Raw genomic sequence first — 17,563 nt, 5'->3', positions numbered from 1 at the left:
AGCTTCCTTAATGTAGGAAATATGTCTAGCTATCTCTGAATTATTTAGATTTCCTCTTAATAAACATATCGAAGCACCTTGACTGGCTTTCTGGCCAAATTTGACTTTATATTGACTAAAAAACAGTTGAAGAGTTTGGATTGCCACATACTCAGTTATTTCTGTATTTCTCTCAAAACCCACTTCAAAATAATGAGTACTGATTGCCCTTCACTCTTCTCTTTTCAGATCAGAGCTTTGTCTTTCTACACATGTGATGCTTTACCAGGTAAGGCCTTTGCCAGTATTTAGCATCACTACCTGTTTGCAATCAATTTGAGTTTGTAAACCATCTAACTCCTTTTCAGAATCTGAGTCTTAGTAAATATTTTATTAAAGCTATTAAGTTCCATGATTTTCTCAATGTATCTATCACCTAATTTTAATTTAGTTTATTTTTTTTATTCTGAATTATTCTTTTTAAAAGGTGCTTTTGGAAGCAAAGAGATATACTTTAGAATTATTAACTGTCATTAAATTATGCACTCATCTGTAAGGTTTTCTCTGCAGAGCATTACACGTCTAAATGAAAACAAAGAAAAATGAATTTGTTATCATTTTGCATATTTAAATTTCTTTGCTTTGAATTTAAATTCATAGTGACATGCCATTGAAAACTTACAAGATATTTGGTGTTTGTTAGCTTGTTCTTTCTATAAGGGAATGTGTCATTTACATTAAATCTCAAAGTGAATGTGATTCTAAGAAAATCTTGTCGGGGTAAATTCTGGCTATTTCCTAAAAAGTGATAAAAATATTTCCATACTATGAGATATTTAGTGTTTTTAAGCTATCTTCTTCTTTCAACTGCAAAAATAAGCATCAATTTGATTTTAAAAAGTACTTAGATATATGGATTACAATGAAAAACTATATTGAAAAAGAAGCCGTCTTTGTGAGACATTGCAATTTAATGTTGCAGAGAGACTATGCCATGAAATATCTGGGGATTTATCATGAAAAAAGTTAAAAATACCACTAAATACCTGTTAGAATGGCTAAAAATTATATAGAGAGAGCACTTGGAGCTCTTATACATTGCTAGTAGGAATGCAAAATGGTACAGTCACTTGGAAAAGAGGTTTCAAGATTTTTATAAAGTTAAATTTACACTTACTTCATGACCCAGCAACCTACCTCTGAGTATTTAGAGTAATAGAAACTTACAGTCACACAAAACCTACACATGGATGCTTACAGCAGCTACATTTATGTTGCCAAAAACCTGGAAGTAACCCAAATGTTTTCTAACAAATGAATGGAAGAGAGAAAATAGGAAGAATCATCCTTCTTTGTCATCAGGTTTGGGAAGACACAGGGGCCCACAGGGCTTTTCCTGAGAATCAGCCTCTTTCAACACCTGTGACTCATCAGGGGTGTCTTGGGCAGTTCCTGAGCTCAGTTGCAGTAGTACCATTATGATTCTCTGCAAGCTAGCAGTGTACCCGAGAACTAGGCATTCCGATAATTTTGTAAGTACATAATTTACTAAATTAAAGTTCATCCTGTTTGAACTATCTAGTGCTTTCTGTGTTACTAAATGCTGCTCTGATGCAAGAATACATTATCTCCATTTTACAAATGTAGATTCGGAGGCAGTGGAAGTTTCAAAGTAGAGACAAAGGCGTGGTAGGACTGTGAAGTCAGTGTCCATAATCAGTCCCTATCTCCAGAGTTTCTGCTGCTTTCCACTCAGGAGCCCCGCTTCCTGAAAAGTAGAAGAGTGCCAAGGTCCTTAACCACTGCCCTTTGTGCACCACAATATGAGTATTGGGTGGGAATATACCCATAAAAAAGGAAGATGCTCATTTACCTCTAGACAAATGGTACCAGATAGCACTATGGGAATAAATTATAAAGTTAGCCTGTTTTCAAGATCCATATGAGCAGAGTGGTTCATGTAATGTTGAACGGGATCACAAATTATTTCTTGCTCAAAACAAAGACATCAATAAGGATAATTTAGAAAAGATGACAACCAAAAGCAATTATAACTACCTTGATAATATCACAGAGGACTTGGGAACAAATGGTGCTTCAGGTGATTTTATGGAAGTTAAGAAGTAAACAGCTTACCAGCTAAGCAACAGGGGATCTACTTGGAGTTGGGAACCACAATGGGCAAATAGGATAGAAAAAAGTTCAGCTGAGGCACTGATAAAAGGGACAATGGGGACATTTGCAAAACGCAGCACACACAATGGAGTGCTGAGGAAACCAGGGTGTGCAGAAGTAAATGCTCTGCCAAGTCTCGTAAACCGCTTTAATAATAAAATAAAACTGAAGTGACAGACTATATGAATAGGTTTTGCAAATTAAGTTCAAAGGAAGTTTTAGTTTCTATATGCATTTTACATAATTAATGTGTTTTAGTTTTCTGCTAAATAAACATGTCAATATCATCTGGTGAGAAAAATGCTTGTCCCTTATTTAGGTTTTCTCATGAATATACAACCTGGGAATTCCTTTTAAAAAAGAATATGCTTGAAATGGTATAAAGCTATGGAGAAATGTATATTTTCCAGTATGATTTTTTGAAATCATATTATATCCTCTTAGGCAAGAAACTTGAATTAAAAACATAAATTATTAAACTCAGGTTTAGATTTTAGCGGTACTCATCATTAGTGATTTTTTTAATCTATGTATTTTTGTTCCTAAATCTACTTTGATTAAGGTGCATTTAATTCTATTGTATAAAAAGGAAAATAAAGTGCTACAGATTTTAGGGTTTTAGTCTGCTTCTATAAGGATAGTATGAACAACACAAAAGTTCTAAATTTTTTGTTTTCATTTTATATTTATATTTCTCATAAGAACCTAAAATTAAGTTCACTTTTTCATATACTCATTGGTTGAATATTTAGCAATAGAAATATTTAAAAAATTTTTAATACTCAATACTTATTAAATATCTGTTTTATTCAGCCCTTCAATATAAAGATTTGAGGAAATAAATAGAAATATACAAATAGCAATTTGAAATAACCCTATTATATGTTCATAGTAAATATTTTATTTTGTTTTTACTTTACAACAGATGCTGGAAAATTCAATCTAATATCTGTTTTTGAAATATCCTTATAAGCTGTTTTCCATCTTTTAAACCATATGGCTTTGTCTGTAAATATAGTTATTTTTGGTAAAAAGTATGCAATATAAACAGCATAGTGTACATGCACTCACATTTAAGGCTGTAAGCATACAAATTCTATGTGTTTATATATTTATTCATAAGTCTCCTGATTGATAACTTTATTGGTAAATAAAAATACCTACAACAGGTAAAATAACATTCTTTTAAAAGTGAATATTTGATTTTACAGAATACAATTTAGAGGATACAATGTGAATGGTACCTCCATCTCTAAGCTCAGTAATAAAATTGGAAATGAGTTAGAGAATGAGAAACCAAACAAAGTAAAATAATCCCCTATGTTTAGAAATTAAAAATCATATTTATAAGAAATCCAGGAGTCAAAAAAAGTGAAGAGGAAATTAGGATATACTTAAAACTGAACAGCAATGAATATGATGTATATTAAAACTTGCAAGATTAAATAATAGTTTGGTAGAAATTTTATACCTTTAAACACAGCTTTTAAAATAAAAATTTTTGAAAGATTGAAAAATTTTGACATGATCATTCAACACATAAATTTAAGAAAGATAGAAAACATGAAAGTAGAAGTAAATAAGGATGAGGCAAAATAAAACAAAAAATAGCAAAGTTCCTTGAAAAAAAAACTAATCAAATAAATTTTTGGTAACTTGAGCAAAATGACAGGAATAAATAAGAAAAAAAATGCACGGATATCTATAACAGCTTGTGTGTATTAACTCATTTAATCTGCACAAACCAGAGTAGAAAATATTACTATGCTCCATTTACAGTTGCCCAAGGTCACAGGATTGACCAAGCTCTAACAATGACTCAGGAATTGACTTCAGGCAATGTGTCTTGTGTCTCTAGTGCCCTTTTGCTTAACTGCTATGTTGCACTTCATCACTAAATAGACAGCATTTGCTTCCAGAAACTTTCATAAGTCAATAGTAGTATGAAACAATTCATGCCAATGGATTTGAAATTTTGAATACAGTGGAATACTGGCTAGTGAATATATCTTGCCTAATTCCGACTTTCATGAAGAGAGTTGTTTCTAAACATTTGTGATTTAGGTTTTTCTCTTTCACCTTCATTCACTTCCTAGGTAAGGAGGGATGATTTGATCGATAAATTTGGACAGAATATATGATACATTGTAAACTCAGTTCCTCCCAGTGCCTCTTGGGATCTGGGCCACCAAGAAAGCACGTGTGCCCTCCTCTTGGCCACATGGGGGCCCTGTAGGGGCTGCCCTCTGTGCTCAGAAGGGACAGCCTGAATGGATATGCTGACCTCATTCTGGCTTTCAATATTAGGAAGCGCATGTCAGTTCACTCCTTAGTTTAATCTTCAAAATCACTGTCATCAGCAGTAATAAAGGTGATTGTCAGATTTCCATCTGCACTTGTCTCTTGTTTTACCTTTTAATTTCTTAAGAATATGAGGGAGTAGAGTAGGAAACAGGAATGATATGTATTATATTCAAATATCAGTATCTGGTGCTGAAGGCGATAGCAGGAAGCAGAGTTTGCAGAGGAGAGGTAACATGTAGATACGAGGTTTTCCGGCAGTCAGAACATGTGGCTTTAAGCACTGGGGACACTGTTCTTGTATAAGCCTTTTGACCTTGTCAGTTTGTTGCAGCCTATGTTGTAGAGTGTAACTGCTTTACCACGCGTGTGGGTGGATTTAACATCAGGCTTTACGTCTTAACGGGATTTTCACCTTGGGTCATTCCGCTTAAGGCAGATGGTGATTTACAATAAGGAACTAGATAAGTACTCTTCTTTCCTAACCTCTTCTTTTTCTAATGAGCCAAACAAACACGGCTCAGAATGTGTGTTCTGCTGCCTTCTGCTGTGAAAAGGAACCTGCTCTTGAAAGAGTCGGATGCTTTTCCCATCACCTTCTGTAACTGGCAGATAAGTATTTAACTTAGGCAGTCAGAATTAGGAAGCCTATACCCGCACTTATAAAGGGCATCTTGTAACCTAAATTTTGTCAATAAAATAAAAAGTGATATTTTGATTTCTCAATTCTCTATTCATTTATTTGATGTATCTATTTGTTCAGAACTCAGGTATGGAGAGAACTGATATATACTGGTGACTCTGAACTCCAAAATCTGGTGTATAAGCTAAATATTTAAGACATGGTCAAGGAGTGAAACGGGGGGGTTCACAACAATATATGGAAACTGAAGCTTCTGGGAGGCCCAGGGTAGGAGACTTTAGGCTTTGGTGATAACCTTTCTTAACATAGGACATGTGGAATTTCCATCTTGGTGAGTCTGTAGTATATGGGAGTTATGTCCCCACCTGGACTTATATACCTGTAGCCCTCAGCAAAGACACAGGCCTCACCCAAGTGCAGGCTGTTTAGCCATGCTCAGGCATCAGGGAACAGGTCCTAGCGCTTGACACTGGGGCACAGCTTTTCCCCAAGCAGACAGAACTGTACTGAGCACTACAGTGTAAAAGAAAGATCATCTTTTGGACTTAGTAAAAGCTTGCTTGGAGACATAAAGAATCTCAGATGAGAATTCTTTCCTGTTTTACTATGTGACTTAGTCACTTCTGCAAGAAATTTATTAGTGTCAGATGTCAGCAGGCATTATAGATTAGCTGTCCCAAATCCTTCCCCTATTTGATTTTTTTCTTATGAACTGTCTTCAGAGTCTGATTCATGTATTTTGTCCACAGGCTCAAGTGTCACTTGCCACCACAGGACATTAAATTGGTTTTGAATTTGTTAAATTATGAAAGCCCTGAGCACTTCAGAAATCCAAACTATAGTTATACTCATAAAAGAAGTGTAGATTTTATTAACCAAAAATGAAAAGGAATGGGGCGCCTTATAGTGAAGAAAGTAGATAACTTATAAACACAATTAATTATCATAAACCCTAGATAAAAGAAACAATTAACAAGGCCTATACATGAAATGGTCTGCCTCCTAGAATCAAATTTACCCAGGAAATCAAGGAGAAACTGGGTGGGTTTGAAAAATATGCTTGCCACCACCACAGGAACAGTGGAAGAATAAAAACAAAATAAAGGTAGACTAATGAAACTGGAGAAAGACAGATTTCTTTAGATAAGAGTCTGATAAGATCAAGTTAGGAAAATGAAATATTGAAGTACAATGTAGACTGACATGAAAAGGAAAATGAAATATACCCAGATTTAATTTCGCTAAATGAATTTTTGTGTGGTGATGGTTTAGTTGTTATTAGTTCAGAAATCACTCTTGATGCTCAATGAAATCTGAAGGAGAAAGATGTGTAGTCTCAGACAATGGATTGAGCTGATTCCTTTAGGAGACTATGACAGTCCCTACTAAAACATATAGAAACTATCACTTAAAAATAAAGACAGATAAATGATATGGTTACATAAAATTTGAACAGATTTGAGAAAAGCTCAGGAAGATCAAAATAATGTATTAGAAGAAATACTGGAAGAATTTCAAAGTGTCATAGATACTTTGGGACTAATGCTATTATTTGGGCTTACACTCAAAAAAACTATCATCTTTGATCCTTGGACTACTAGGTTGGTGCAAAAGTAATTTCAGTTTACAAGGTTGAAAATAATTGCAAAAACTGCGATTACTTTTGCACCAACTTTATAGAAAGAAGATATAGCAAAACTGGATCATATTAAAAGGTGAATTGATGTTCAATAGTAGGGCAAGACCTATCTGGGTGAGATGCTGGCTTGATGAGAGCACATCTATTGAGTGCATTTATTCATACTTAGGAAAGTGTAGATGGCCAATATTTGTTTGAACAGTGAATGCTTTGCCTCTCCGTGAACTCAATGACTTCGTATCTTTCACTCCTAGGAACCAGTAAGACAAAATCTAGAGATGCATGAAAAAGTAAACATCTAAGTAAGACAGCAAAGGGGAAACGTGGAAAGAGCTCATATTCAGCAAACAGTACTTGCCCTACCAGTATTAGATAAAGACACATTTAAGAAGCAGATATGGCAGTGGGAGAACATTGGTGAACACTTTCATTAGAAGCATGTCTCAAAACCACAGAAAAAGATATGTCAGAAATGCGAAGCCTAGGGGATTTGAAAGCTGAGGTAGTACAATGTCTTCAGGAGAACACAGCTGTGTAATCCTTTGTACCGTCTATGTTTTGGAGCACTGGCTTCAGAAGCATCAAATGCTGTTTTATTTCAGCAATCTGCTAAAAGTGACCATCCCACTGGGAAATTTGGGGATGAAAGAGAATCCATACCTGTGTAGTAGGATAAGCACAGCAAGAGGCATTATCAATAGAGTAATGAAAACACCTTTGTCACTAGCTTCTTAGCTGCCACACTCCAGTGATCAAAAGTTTTGACTATGAGATGTGGGAAAGAAAGACATGTCAAGTAAAGCTTGGTGATGGGAAATGCCAATAAGGCAAATTTCTAAACATTGCAGAAAAGTAATACTTCAATTATCAGGGACACAAAGCATATGTTGCTTTGCCTTGCAAATAAGGTAAAAAATTCATTTGTTACATTTCTCCCATCTGAATTTAATATATTAATGAGTGGTCTCTGGAAGTTACATAGACTCTGAGAACCTATTGAAGCTGAAACTCAAGTCAAACTCCCTTCCCTCAGACACTGTTAAGTTACTGCTATCACCGTAGGAAATCAATGCTAAGTACTGGTTTCCAGGAACATACTTTTGCTGGAATAATTGCTTTAACGGACATACTGTTTTCTAAACTTGGTAATAGTGGTTTCAATGCTGTGAGAATCTCGTGTGTTCTATAAACACTTTGGTATCTCCAAATAACTCTATACATAAAGTAATCATTCCTTTCCATGAAACTCTCCCTGATGACCCATCCCAGGTGTGGGGGCAGAGCCCCAGAAAGCAGTTTCCAGGCTCTCGGCCTCACATAGACAGGTGCTGGCTCAGGTAGTAAATGGCCAACTGTGATTGCATGGCCATCAGCTGTGGCTAGTTGGCCGTCAGCTGTAACCAGTGAGCCATTGGCCTCACCATATCCTGCGTTCTTGTGTGGGGAGTGGGAGCAGAGACCCCGCAGGCCGCCCCGCATGACAAATGGCGCAGCGAGCAGGGTCTCCAGCACGACACCAGGTGATGAGGCAAGGGGATGAAAATCAGGACATTAGTCACAAGTCTGTATAGAGAAAGATTAGGTCCTCATATTCTCCTGCCCAGAAATCAAAGCACTGTCAGCATGGCTGCTATACAGGCAGGGAATGGGAGTAAATTCTCTGAATAAACTGAAATTCCTCAGAACAAATATCTATAATGTAAAAAACACTCCTACCACCTCCTCTCTCCCCAACTCCACCCCCCACCCCCACAATGATTTACATTGACAATCACAGCTCCAGTCAGAGTTGTAAGAACTTGAACAGTAATCTCCTGGTGCTTAGCTGTCAACCTTGTGTATAAAACTATATCAAGAGAATGATGTTGAGAATAGCAATAAAAAGTAGAGTGGAGAATTAGGGTGATTTTAAGTCCTTGCTCAATATAGGCACCGCATCTAAACAAAGTGAATGAAAATTTAATTCTTCTTTTCTTTTTTTTGTGACAAATCACATCTTGTATGTTTCATGTTCAAAATTTCATGAATGGTGTATTGAGTTCTGGGTTATTTTATTATTTTTTCATGGAGAATGATTGATTGAAAAAATATGTGGCCATATTTGCTTTGATTCAGTTATTCACAGTTATAGTAAACTATTGAAACAATGAACATTTTTTAAACCTTTTAAATATTTCTGTGAGTCACTTTCTCATCTATAATATGGTCATAATAATAGTACTTTACTTCCTAACAATTCAATGCAATGAACCATGAAAAATGCATAGCACTGTGCTGACACATACTAAGCATTCAATGAATGTCAGGCATTAATATAATTGTTTATTATTGATTTTTTATTATTAAATTTTCAATTAATTACCCAATTACTTCCTAAATTATTATGCTTGTCAACTTAATTTAGGCATTTTTTAGAAATAAAAAGTTATCTTTTATGTTTGAACCATACCTTGTAAAATGAGGGTGTTCATTACTAATATTAACAGTATAGTAGTAATAAACAATATAGGAGTAATAAACAAGCTTTTTACAGTAGATATAAATATACTCTGGGGTAATAGAGTTCATTGTTAAGTTAAAATAAAAATGTCAGCAAACCTAAGCTTAATCAATTTATGGACTCCCTTGTTTTATTGTATTATCTTTCTCATATTTAAGTCAATCCTTTCTTTTTTTAGAAAGCTTCATGCTTTATCGTTTCTGATAAATGAAATAGATCATTCTGACAGACTTGAATGTTACCACTTGATATTTCTACTATTATCCAAATACAGCTCTTTTCCTTAAAGATTTCTCCAAATATTTCTGTTGACAACATGTAAAAGTGCAATTTGAATTGCAATCTTTTCACTGTTATCTCAGTAAATGAATAATACGTTAGTTGCAAAAAGGTGGATAAAACCTGACAGTGAGTAATGTTTGCAGTTTGTAGGAATTATTAGGTCCTTGTGGAAATCTCGGACTTGTCTATATATAATCTTAAAGAGCCATCTGAAGGACCCAAGAAAAGAAAAATCAGATTAAAATATTTCTTTTTTTCCAGTAGTCATTCCAAAATGTGTGTTTTTAGCAAGCATGTGAGTTTTATTCTGTTTCTATCCTGGAAGATTTATCCTTCTGGTGAATTGCAATACTGGCACAGAATAACAAAGGTATTTGTGTGTGTGTGTGTGTGTGTGTGTGTGTGTTTATTTCTATAACACCATTATACCAATATTAGCACTAGTATTTGATTTAAAAGTACCCAGAATACACAAATAAAAGTCAGCTGAAACTAAGTGTATAATATAATTTTAAAACCTATATATATTCAATATATTATAAATCAAATAAAAACATAGATGTATATGATTATATATGATACAGAAATATATAAATATAAAATATAGTATATATCAAATACATCAAATTATAAATATAGTATAAACCATCAATTACAATATGAATTAAGTATATGTACAATTCAAAGATAATATTCTGGTATAACTTGGCAGCATATATATTCCCCAAATAAATGATATAAAATGAAAAAGTAATTTAACATGTAAATTGAAAATGAAATATTATTTTTAAACCAGTGAATTTTTAAAATTAGTGCATTAAGGTTGACATGGTTGAGTTAAGCATCTTTTTGAGTATTTTTCCCCCAGCTGGATGAAAAGACTATGGATATATGGCATAATGTTGCTAAATTTAGTGTGAGCACACTGGAAGCCAAAACCCTCGAGCTCAGCAATCTACAGTTTCTGCCTCTTAAGTAGCTAGTAACATAGGCATGAGCCATCATATCCAGTCATTCATGGTACATGTGTAACAGGGGGAAAATTTTACTTACAACCATCATTGAATTTTAAGAGAGGATTCCTGGTAGCATCAAACCCTTGTTTGCTGAGCGCTATCTTGGTCTTTGGCAAATAATTTGAAGGTGGAAGCTGGGGCAACACTGAATGGTTTTGCATAATAATTGGGGTGGAGGAAAATTTAGAGTTAAGAAAACAGGAAGCCATGAAACTAACCCCTATGGACAGAAGACAGAATAGAGCAATAGCTATTAGTGATGATGTTGGGGAAGAAAGGAGACTTGAAAAAGCAGATATATTGGCTTAATGTTTTAAAGTAGTTTGCTTTGGTGTCTGCTAATGAGACAGGTTAGTGAGTATGATTGTTAGGTAGATAGGTAGGTCCCTGGTAAGATAAAGAAAAGACAGCCATATCCTAAGACTTTAGGTTTTGAAATCACTCCTTTGCTCCAGGACATAATGTAACAAGGCCTTGAGGTAAATCGTAAAACTCATTTTGGCCTGATAAATGGGGCAGATCTGATAGATAAGAGTGGGTTGCTTTGCTAATTCCTTTAGGATGGGCAAGCAGAACAAACCTGGTAGACAAATTTCATTAGAAGGCGCCAGTTCCCTTCTTCAAAAAAGTTTCCTTCTTCAAACAGCTCCCCTTCCCAAGCAGGCAAGGGAAGGTATAAAAGTAAGAGCTTTTGCCTCAGTCATGGGGTACCCCCCATTTGGGACCCCCTCCCACTCGGGAGCTGCAATCTCTTCTCCTGCCTCTAATAAACTCTCCTTGTTTTAAAACTTTTTGCCTCTCCCTGGTCCATGTTTCCATCCTTCAGCTTCACGAGACACGATCCCAGCCCACACCCCAAAACTGCCGGTAGATCCAACATCACCTACATCACTAAGGGCAAACAAAAGTGACTAGAGTCAAGAAACTTGATATATGAATTACCTGATCAAGTTCTAAGTTTACAACATGAAAGTTGAATTGTTGTGTCAATGCCATTTTATGTTTTCATCAATGGAGTATCTAGATTGTGCATTTTCTATTAGGTACGGTACCATGGAAAGCTCTTTGAATATCAAAATATTTAGAATTTTATCTCAATTCTGAAAGCACTATTCCCTCTGAAACTTTTTCCATAAAGTTTGAGCTTTAAAGATAAAATTTCCTCAGTCTCCTAGAGTTAGTATTTGGTTGCTACCCACACCCAAAAGATTTAATTTCAAGTTTGGAAATTACTAGTTATGTTATCAGCTTCTTAAATCTCAAGAAAAGTGATATACTTCAGATGAACTCTCTCTTATGTATAACACATGACCAAAGTAAGAAGAAATCAATTGTTGTGTTGATGGTTGCTCAGTGGTGATGTTTTTAATCGCATCATTTTCAACATTTATTTGTTGTTATTATTACTATTGTTAATTATTTATATAAGATGTTGTGAAAAAGAAATATACTTCATCTTGGCTATTTATTACAATTTTTTTAAATGAACATTTTTTCCAGTAAACATAATATTCCAAGAGTAAATTAATACACACACACACACACACACACACACACACACACACACACAGTAGGTCACTTTGTGACAGGGACACACTAGTTGATGGTATTTTGTTTTTTTTTAATTGAAGCTTTTTTTTCCTTTTTCCTGCCTAAACATTGCAGTGCAAAGACCTTTAGGAAGTGCTAAGCAAAATAAAGAATTCATCCTTGAGAGAAAGTTTGAGGGAGTCTGACTGGGGAGAGAAGCATGTTCCTGAGAGGTGATGGCATATCTACAGGGGTGTCCCCTTGGAAAGCTGGCCCTGTGAGAGTGTGAGGTACTGGAGCCTGTGTGGAGTTAGAAAGGCACACACTAGCGAGAGTCAGCTGATGTATGGTTTTGGAGCCTGACCATAGTGTGAGGGTGCCACACAGAGGGGAGGCACAGCTCAGAGAGTCAGAGAGCAAGTGGAGTGATGAAAATATGCAGAAAAGAGCAGCCTAGCAGAGGTGTGGAAGCTCAAATGGGGCGTGGAGTGTGTCCAATAGCAGGGGCGGCTTGCTGAAAGGCAGGTGCATGATTTAAGTATCTGCCTAAGAGGGTGCCAGATCATGGTGTCAGACCAGAGCAGGGTGAAGACGGAATTTCATGCAGGTGGGTTGCCTGGAACGAGGTGTTGGGGCCTAGAAAGGAGGATGAGGAAGTCATCTACTGGAGGGTTGGGGGCAGTGCAGTGGGACTGACCAGCACACTGGCTATGTTGAAGCCCTATTCAGTACTTTTTTCCAAGGGAGGGTATGCACAGAGAAGGTTTTCCAGTTCAGTATCCTGAACCATAGAAATAAGAGGAGAATTCTTTTATTGTTTATGACAAGCATGCATTATTTGTGGAATGAATTATATTGTTTATTTACATCTAGGATAAATACTTAGTCTCTACCTGTAAACATAGATTTATTTAAATACATACTTATAGATTTCCCACCATGTTTTGGCACTTTGAATGGGATCATTTCCTTTAATTATCACAACAACATTTAAAAAATAATAATTCCCATTTTACAAATGGCAAAGGTGATATCTAGAGAGATTAAGTCACAGACTCTGTTTTCAAAGAGACCCATGAGGGAGGCAGATACATAGAATTTAGTACCACATTTTTCACAGTGTATTGGATCCATTCCCATGGTATCATATGGAAGGTATATCCATATGGTTTGTAATCATATTTCTTCCAGCAATACAAGTTTTTCTTCAAAAGAAGTATTTGGGTAAGCACCGTAAGTGAATCAATAGAAGACATGCTCTGGTTGAAATCCAGAGGTTCTCAATGCTGACCACATATTAGATCTGTCTAGGAAGTTGTTAAATGCCTTGGCCCACCATCAGAACAGACTTTCTGGGAGTAGAGTCCAAGAATCAGTACATCTTAAATGTTGACCAGATGATTTTACTGTACAGCCAGGGGTAAGTTGCATGTGGTAGTTGATGAGAAAGCTATGGAGGTGAATCTGTGTCGAGTGTGAAGGATGATTGAGGGAGCAATACTAGCAGCTGGGAAAGCAGGTGACTAATGAAATAGTCCTAGACATAGAGGTCGATTTTAATGAAGTTCTCAAACAAAAGTTTACTTTATAATATCTTTATGTCTTCTATGTAACCCATAAGCATGTTGGGTATAACACAACTTCCTGGTATCCCAAAATTGCAGATTGTAAGCATGTGTGTTTAAGAACCTGGAAGTAAAAGACATCTTTGAATATGTAACAGTGCATGGAAAAGCAAGATCCACAGATTAAATTGAACTGCTCTTTGGGTACTAAATGAATCTAAGAAAATTGATAGGTAAATTGTTGTGGACTATTCTCTACTTTCTGTGTGAAAGCTCTGAATGCTTAGTAGAGTTCTCAGCTGTGTCAACAAATTTGAATGTAGTCACTTGTGAAATGTTTCCTAAACAGAAGTTAGATAAAGGGGGATAAATAATGAGTAAAGAGCCTAGCATTTATAACAAATAATCATAGCATTGAATGAGAAATAAATACTGCCCAGTGAGAACAGTATTACTGAAATTTCTGAGGATAATTTTGGGAAGATATTTTTAGAAGTCTAGGCGAATGCTGTTTAGAAGGGTCAACAATAAAAATGGCTATACTTGTTTTATTCTCTATTAGTCAATGTTTTATCAAACTTCAGTTTTGACTGTGGTTACATAAATTAACCATTTTTCCACAAGATGATGAAAAAATTATATCCTAAGTGGCGACATACTAAAGGATTAAAAGCATCAATTTTAGAATAAGCTTGGGTTTCAACTGTGAATTGTGGCTCTGCCATTTGGAAGTTGTGTGCCTTTGAAATGGTATTTGATTTCTGAGCCCAGTTTTCTAATTTGTAAAATGGTCTTAAACTTAGTGTTTATCTCACAGGATTGTTACTGAGATTGAATTAGTTGACAGGTGAAGTACCTAAAATAATGCCTAAAACACAGTCACCTTCAATAATTGTTATGCTATTATTATTGTATTAATTTAACATGCCAATTAGGGGGAGAACAAGGAGAATTTGATGGAAAACAAGGGACTCTATGAGACAGAATATACTCTAAAAGAGCTAGAATGTTCTAACAGAGTCAACAACGTAAAAATTGGTAGAAATCTGGGTTCTCTATTCGGTAACCATGTTAAGTCCTAGAGGCAGAATTTACTCCACAGGTTTTTTGTTTTATTTGAATTTTTAGAGCATTATAAAAATTAGTGACCATTATTAGCACAAGATTAGAAAGCAACCTAGAACTTATAAGCTTTGAGGAAGTTGGTCTAATACGTAAAGCAGCGAACTTTCCAGATGTCTTTGGAGAACTGAACTCCCATGAATCCTTCTCACCAAATTCATAGTACTCTCATTGCTGGATCTTGTTTGAGACACTAAAAAGTTTATATTGCCACTTAAATTTGATTTTAAAAAATTGGGGGCTACTTCTAATTTTGATTTTGCATATCACTATAACTTTCTTTTGTTTGTATACATTTAGCAGTGTACTAGGTATTGTTTACAAATGATGAGCAAAACAGACTTATAGTCTAATAGGTAAAATAGACATTAAAAAAGAAAACAGACTGGCTGACAAAAATAAGTATGGCTAACCTATCTTAACCAGATAATTTTTATGTTTTCCCTCTTGTCAGTTGGAGAGATAAACACCCCATTGATGATCTTTATAAGTACAACATATTTAAACCCATATGAAAATCTGATACAAAGGATTCTGATCAACTGTATTACAGAAAGGAACCAGTGATCTAAAAGCTCATTCAGAGGTCTGAAAAGTACAACCACTGTCCTGTTTGTTAGGCACAATCAGAGGAATGAGTCACGAAAGACCAAAATTGGTCTATTAGGATTTATTAATATTTGGCGTGTTTGAGCTGCAGGAGGTCAGGCTAGAATAGACCATAACTACCCCAAGCAAAAAGGGGTGCGGAGTTTTATGGGAGGGGGTAAAAGAGTCTATTCCCCCTTCAATGCTTCAGGGGCTTTTTCATTGCATTGTCTATCTGCAAAAAAGGGTTTCAGGGCATGACCAAGGCCTCCAGTTCCACATCCTGTGCCCCAGGCCACCATCTGGAACACCCAGGTCCGCTGATCATAAGCTCCTAGGAGACAAACACATGCCAGCAGGTACAAAGTACAAAGCAAGACAAGACGGCTTTTAGGATAAGATGGTTTCTACATTCCAGGAGGCTTCTCCAGGCCTAAGGCAAATACAAGCCAGCAGGTACAAGGTACAAAGCGAGACAAGATGACTTTTAAGATAAAAAGGTTTCTGCTCCTGGCCTAAATATGGCCTAACACTGTCTGTAGCTCAGTGCCCCTTTAAGTAAGTGCTATAGTATAGATCCACTCAACTAAAGTAGAGGACATCCAACCAGTTTTCATACATAGGTGCCATGAACCTGCATTTTGGTGAGACCTACAGGTGATTCATTTAAGCAAGAAATATTCACAACGGGATTAGGGAGGGTGGTGGGAAAGAGGTTACAGACCAAATAATTTCTCTGTTAGAAAAGTTTAGGAAACAGATCACTCCCTAAATTTAGTTTGGAAGTTTAATATCAAGGTGATATCAGAACAAAAATTATACTGGAGAGTCAAAGAAGAATTTAAGACTCGCAATAGGTTAGCAGAGCCCAGAGTTCAGTCTGAGTTCAACTCTATTGAAATAAGAACAGTAGCAATTTTAAGAATTGAGATGGAGGGATCATAGGCCATCTACATTTGCTAGTTGACCTTACTTAACAGAATACGAAACTTTCTTATATCTGCATAACAAGAGGTAGTTTTCCAACAAGGGGCAAGGTGCCCCACTGAGTTTAGGCTGCTATCTTTCCAGACACTGGAAGAAGGAAACTTCTAGATGATTTGATTTCAAAAGTATGGCCCCCAGGACCTTGAGAAAGATAAGGGTTGTAAAAGAGAGGCTTTTAAAAGATTTATATTTCAAAAGGATAGAGAAATAATTTGTAATTATGGGTTTTCTAATCTAAATGCTGTAAGAAAAGGGGACATGGGCCTAGAGGCAGGAAGAAGCCTGTCTAAAGTTTGGTTAGGCTGGGAAACTCTAAGGCACTTTTGGTTAGTGGGCAATGATAAAGCAGAACTTTTAATAGCCAGAGTCTCCCTTCAATAGGATGCTGCCAGGAAACTGCCTTAAGTCCTGATGGCAGACACTTTGTGAAGTCCAAGATTTTGTCATTATGGTCTAGAAATTAATAAGGTCACCCTAAAAAAGTTTTAAACTACTGGGACTCTAATCTACACTGTCTCACCTCCAAGACTGATTTTTCCTCACAAATGAAAAAAGGACATTTAAAATGATGTTCATTTCAATGAAAGTAATTCTGAAAACATGTCTTTCTTAAAACCCTATGTAAATATCTGAATTTAAAATCATGTATTATTTCATCATGTGATAGCTCATCATATTTAAAAAAGGTCTTTTAGTTTTGCCAGTAATTTAACATGAAATTTGCTGAATAAGAAAAATACACATTATGCAAATTCGGCATCAAAATTGAGTTCTACAGGACCTTTTGCAAACACTTCCAAAAAAGTTGAATATACCTACAGAAACGATTATTATTCCTAGCTGTGCAATTGCATCACACTTGGAGCTTAAAAATATATATATAAATGCTAGCCTGCCCTTACAGATGTTCAGTATGAGAATCACTGAATGTGAGGTCAACTGTTTTTAAAGTGCTTTCAAAGTAGTATCTCAGACTAGTAGTATCTCCTGGGAGCATATTGGAAATGCAACACCTTGGGCTTTGCCACATCTGCTGAATTGGAATCTGCATTTTGACCAAAGCATGGTTGTTGATATGCATATAGAGTCTGAGAAGCCTGCTCTATCAGAGACTCTGCTGCACAACCAGGGTGAGAGCCACTCACCATATTAGGATGAACTAGCCTCCAGCACCATCAAAGCAGCCTCTCTACACAGACCACCCCTAAGTGTTCAGCTTTGCTTTCTATATAAGAC

The 17,563-nt window shown here is 35.9% G+C and overlaps 1 long non-coding RNA gene across 1 annotated transcript in view; it reads left to right on the top strand.

The window, feature by feature from the left end:
- Positions 1-17,563, top strand: part of LOC141571686 (uncharacterized) — a 448,916-nt gene that overhangs the window by 392,288 nt on the left and 39,065 nt on the right. The window contains exon 8 of the long non-coding RNA XR_012496685.1: positions 229-268. This is a non-coding gene — a long non-coding RNA (uncharacterized LOC141571686). The remainder of the gene's footprint in view (positions 1-228; positions 269-17,563) is intronic.

Source organism: Rhinolophus sinicus, linkage group LG05 (assembly GCF_036562045.2).
Source record: "Rhinolophus sinicus isolate RSC01 linkage group LG05, ASM3656204v1, whole genome shotgun sequence".
Taxonomy (NCBI): domain Eukaryota; kingdom Metazoa; phylum Chordata; class Mammalia; order Chiroptera; family Rhinolophidae; genus Rhinolophus; species Rhinolophus sinicus.
The sequence above is the reverse complement of the archived record's forward strand: the minus strand, read 5'-3'. Positions and strand labels throughout refer to the sequence as shown.